At 40.7% G+C, this 5,537-nt stretch overlaps 1 protein-coding gene across 1 annotated transcript in view; it reads right to left on the bottom strand.

Annotated features, from left to right (window-relative positions):
- The window catches only part of MAEA (macrophage erythroblast attacher), a 44,345-nt gene extending 39,129 nt beyond the window's left edge, over nucleotides 1-5,216 (bottom strand). Inside the window, exon 1 of the mRNA XM_010134156.1 lies at nucleotides 5,121-5,216. The gene's annotated coding sequence lies outside the window, so the exon portion shown is untranslated. The remainder of the gene's footprint in view (nucleotides 1-5,120) is intronic.
- Nucleotides 5,217-5,537: the final 321 nt, after the last annotated feature.

Raw genomic sequence — 5,537 nt, 5'->3', positions numbered from 1 at the left:
GTTGAATGTTCAGTTCAGCAGAGCTAAGAGTATCAGAGGCAGTTTTTAAGCCTACACTTAGGAACTCCACTGTGATATTAACTATCTGGCCTTCAGCATGAATGCAGTCCTCTTCCAGCCCGTAAATGCAAATAAGGTACCAAGGCAAGACCAACTAGTTCTGAAATCACGAAGTGGCTAAAAATGTTCAAATTGTACAACTTGTAGGTAACATTTCTTTTAATAAGCCACATCAAATTTAACTTGAAATACCCTTAAATATAGTGAATTTAATAATATTACTAAATATATTTCAACATTAATTGGACTGATTTCTTTTCTTAAGGTTTTCCAAACGTATCTGTGTGCACACACTTAGTATATAGAAACAGACTGCTGCTAAGTACTCTCAACTCAGCCCATGCTTTCCTCTACAGACTCAGAGAAAACTGGCTTTAAAGAACATGCCACAAGAACCATCTATAGTATTTAACAATATAGAAGAGGAGAGCAGAATGCAAATATTTCTTTCCTCATAGAAGTTCATTAATCATAGCGATCAGAACTTAAAAAGCTCCACTACCTCAAGGGTATTTATATTGGTGGCAGAGTACCAGACTGGACTACTTATACTTTTAGCACCTTGAATTCCACTAGCAACTTCATGGCATCTGAAGAACACGACAAGGTTTTAGTCTCTTCGCGTGCCTGTGGCTTGCATGACAGAGTCACTCACTCCCTAAGCACTTGGGGTTTCCAAACAAAGTAAAGAAATACCCTGCTGAAGGACTCTCTGCTTGGGAGTACAAGATAAAAGAAATGCATTGCAGCAAGATCTTCTTTGGAGATACATTACAGTCCTCCAGCCATGACGAAGGAAAGGCATCCCGAGTTACAGCTAGAAATCCAGCACGGCCAACATACACACCCACTGTACTCAACTAGAGTTCAAACTAATAAGCAATTATAATTACAAGGGCTTTGTAGACAGATGAGCAGCACAAGGAAGATGAAGAAAAGAATCTAAGAATTGAGTTTGTGACCTAGCAACAAAAGACAACAGAAAGTCTCAGTTCTAAATGCTTTCTTTGTCTTTACTGGTAAGGTCTTCTCTCAAGCCTTCCTGATCGTGTATGAGGAACTGAGTCTGGGAAGAGAGGTACTATTCACACGAGAAGTCTAAAGCAAGCTGAAGATAGGCAGGTACGTGGAACCAGAAGGGAAGGAAGCTGCTACTTCCCTGAAATGTCACAGTGAACAAGGGAAGTCCTCAATGACTGAAAAGAGCAAGTTTCTTGCTTCTCTTAAAAAGTGAGCCAGGAAGATCACAGAAACTACATGCTGCTCCATTTCATCTCAGTTCTTGGGAAAGTTATGGAAAAAAAATTTCAGATGGAAGTGATTTCCAAGCCCATAAAGGTGACTGGAAGCCAGCACAGATTTGCCATAAGCAACTCACACTTGACAACACTGTTTGCTTTCAGTGATGAAATTACTGCCTCTGAACAACAGGAGTGCACTGGCAGTCTTGTGTGCCAAGTTCAGCAACATCCTGGACATTGTCTCCCACAGCATCCTTGTAGCCAAACCACAAAGACGTGGACTGAATGGCTAGAAAACAACATGGGTTAGGAACTGACTGGACAGTCAGGCTCAAAGAATAATGGCATGTGGTTCAAAAGCTACCTGGTGACCAATTACAAGCACTGGATGACCCCTGATTAATGTTATCAGCATCAACATACATGTCTTCAACCATCTGCACTATGGAAGAGAGCACACAATCAGAAAGCTCACACAGGATGACAAATTGGTGGAGTGCTTGATAACACTGGGTGGCAGAGTTGCTATTCAGAAGACAACAAACTGGGGAAACACACCAAGAATTTTATGAAACTCAATCAAGGCACAAAACCATCCCATCCATTAGCAGAGGCTATGGAACAACTGGCTAGGACCGCTTCTGTAGAAAAAGATGTAGAGGTTCTGATGGACAGCAGGTTAGACAGGAATCAGCAACAGAGGATTCTGGTTTTCAGGTCATCCCTGCCACAGCAGAGAAGAGATGTGGACAAACTGGAAAGAATCTAAAAGGCTGCTGTGACAATGGTTAGCTGGTTGGAGGATACAAAATCCAAAGAGTGGCTGAGAGGGGCAGGCTTGTTCCACTTGCAGAAGAGAAGGCTACAGGGAGTTGGAACACGTGCAGTCTGCTAGAAGTCTTCCAGTACCTAAAGGTGAAAGTCAGAGATAAGAGCTAGCCAGGCTTTTCTCAGAGTTACACAGCAAAAAGGAATGAGGCAGAGTTGACAACTGGCAGCAAGAAAATTCCAGCTGGACATTAAGATAAAATATTTTAACCAGAAGAGTTGGTGAGCACTGCAACAGCAGCCTAGAAAGGTGGTGGAATTTCTACCCTTGGAAACTTTCAGAACACTAGAAGCTTTCAGAAATTTGAGCTTTGAAGTCAGCCCTGATTTAAGCAGAAGCCTGAACACCACCGCTTGTAGAGGTCCTTTCCTGCCTTAATTTTATGAATTCATTGTACAAATTCATCTAGAGAGAAGCTAGATTCCCACTGCTAATTTAGACGCCAAACTCATCTCCATACGAAGGTCTGAATGGCCATACCAGGTAAGACCAAAAGTCCCTCCTTTGCCACTATCCTTTCTCTGACAACATCCAGAAAGGGAACGGCACTTGCAAGAAGGTGACAAAGTTACTAATCTGAAAGAGACTCCTTGGGCTTCTTGAGCCAGAGGTGTGAGTTTTATAGTAGAAACACCCCAGGGTGTTTCTCATCCATGAACTCTGCTAGTTGCTGTCGACCTATAGAGTTTTAGCACTGCAGCATCCTGTGATGAGACACTTCACAGCCTCACACCCCTTGGTTTTGACTTGTCAACTGCCAGCCTAATTTGAAACCCTTTTGTTCTTGTTTCAGAAGCAAAAAACAGAACATTCACTCTCTCCTAGGCCTCTCATGTCTCTTGAGAATGAAGAGGCTCTCTCTAAATCATTCTTTGAAGACAGTCATTCCATATCTCCAGTCACTGTTGCCCTTATGTAGACATTTACCAGTCCTACTACATCTTTCTTCGGGATCAGGGAAGAGAGAAAATAAGTATAGCTCTCACTGCTTGTGAGAAGAAACAACCATGGATTCTCACTGCTATGAGGTTCTCATTCTTCCCAACAATTCTGTCCAAAGTTTGTCGACATTAACCAATCACCTCCAGAAAACATTCACTATAATCCCAAGACCCCTCTGACCAATGTTGATAATTTCTGACTCAGTTACTGGGTATACGAGACTAGGATTGTTTTTCTTTTCACCATACTCAAAACTTCCATCACACTGCACTCGTCTATATTGAATTTCATCTATTTTAATACCCATTCCATCTCTCATTCTTCTCTAATGCTTCACACTTAGGTTGTACCTGTAATATCTCAATTATCTTAGTATCAGCAAGGAAACTGGATCATCTCAGCACTTACTTTCTCTTCCAGGCTATTCAAACTGCTGTACATCAGCGGTACTAGCAGAGATACCAGCAGAATCCTAACACTATTCTTCTTCCATCATGGAGGTTGGCTACTAAATCTTGATGTTTATTTCTTATCTTGCCCGGTTACCTATCCATATAGGGACTTTTTTCTTTCAAGAGTTCCTGGTAAGGGAGATCTCCAAAAAACGTTCAGTAATACAAATAAACTATCAACCAAATCCACCACCTCTTCACCACCTTTTTTTTTTTAAAACATAGAATGCCAGTATCTTTGCATGGCATGATTTTCCTTTTTAAAAGTTGCACTGACTGATGTACATCATTCCATATTTGATTGGTCAGGATGGCATTTCTGCATCAAGAAGCCATTGGTGGGAAGGGAGGAATCAATTACATCTAAGAATCTCACTAAAAATTTACTTAAAGTAGAAGCATTGAAACAAAGATTTCTACTTTGTCTTGCTTCCGTAGATATCAAAAAAATTCCTCAGACTACTTCAACAATTATCTGAGAATTTCCAGAGAATTAAGGGGAGGCCCAGACACAGCAGAAAGGGATTTTCCTTAAGCAAAATAAGCTTATTTTTGAGTAAGTGTTACATCCTGCATTTCTACTCCTTTAGAGGTGCAGGACATCAGGCCAAAGCATCACGGCTACTGCGTGAAACTTCAAATAGCAGCCTGACATCGCCCACAAGTTTTCCTAACTGGTACACAGTAACACTGAGAGACTGACGGCACCCTTTCCTCAAAGTTTTGTGAAAAATGTAAGCCTTTACCCTCCAGCAAGTCTTCAGCCTTACACTAGACCTTTAGCTTGACAGTTCTCAAACTGCTCTGGTCACATCCTACAACACAGGCTAGATTCCTTCTTCATTTATGCAGATTCAAGCCTAAAGAATTCCAAACGAAAATGGAAACTATAACCCAAACAACTCTTTCAGACAACAACATGAATCAAGAAGAGTTTCTACCCACAGTGACTGCATACAGGAAACTAGTTCAGATGTAGCAGAAAGAAACAGGAAGTAAAAACCAGTTTGTACAGCTACCATTTGGTTGTTGGAAAATAGAGTAAGAGCAATACTTCAAAAAAGCCATCCCAACTGAAGGAAGAGTTATTTGCTGGTGAGAGTAAGATCATTGATCATTCCCTGGGGCTCCTGTTATCAGGAGTTTTCAAGGGTTTGTTTTCTATAAACTGATTTTCACAGAAAATGGTAGAGAAAACAGAAACAAGCATCTTCTACATAGGTTTGCAATTCTGTAAAAGAACACCCAATTTCCTCCTGTATTCAGGAGAAAATCAGGTCTAACCTGATAGCGGTACCAACTCATATGCATGGAAATGTTAACTATATATATCCTGACTTTACTGATGTCTGCGTGAATCATCTGTCTTTAACATTACAGTCTCTTAGCTGAAAGCAACTCCTTGCCACATAACATGGATTTTTTTTTTGTTATTGTTTAAAAAACCCCACAAATACGCATATTGTATATCTTTTCAAATTAACTGAATCATGGTCAGGAGAGAATTTGAAAAGGATTTTTAAAAATCTTTGCAGGTACATGGAAGTCAGATCGCTAGTGGGAAGAAAAAAGTTTCAAGAAAAATCAGAGTCCTACCAGATTAGGTGGGGGGAACCATTACAGAACTACGCTCTCCTTTCAAGGGTCAGAAAGGTGATGTGCTTCCTCTCCTCAACTGTTAGCTTAAAACACCTGAAAAGCACCAGAGATTGGTATGAATCTACAGGTCTCCATGATAATTCAGTCTACTTTCCGAGGTATAAATAAGCTTTTTCAAATGCCGTATAGTGTGCCCTGACATGAAGTTAAGCCAAGCCACAGATAGGTAGGTAGGGAGAAGAAAGTGAGAAGTGCAGTGATGAAACTGCAGCTCAAAAAAGACAGAAGTGCAGACAACTTCGCTCTACTTTATGCAAGAGGAAAGAGGAAGTATGGGAATATGGAAGAAAAATTCAGCATCGCCAAAAAAGTTTTAATAAACAGTGTCAAGAGAAAAGGTGCACTCGGCAAGAA

This window comes from Buceros rhinoceros, unplaced genomic scaffold, assembly GCF_000710305.1.
Source record: "Buceros rhinoceros silvestris isolate BGI_N320 unplaced genomic scaffold, ASM71030v1 scaffold12894, whole genome shotgun sequence".
Taxonomy (NCBI): Eukaryota; Metazoa; Chordata; class Aves; order Bucerotiformes; family Bucerotidae; genus Buceros; species Buceros rhinoceros.
Note: the sequence above shows the minus strand (reverse complement) of the source record. Positions and strands in the feature narration are given on the sequence as shown.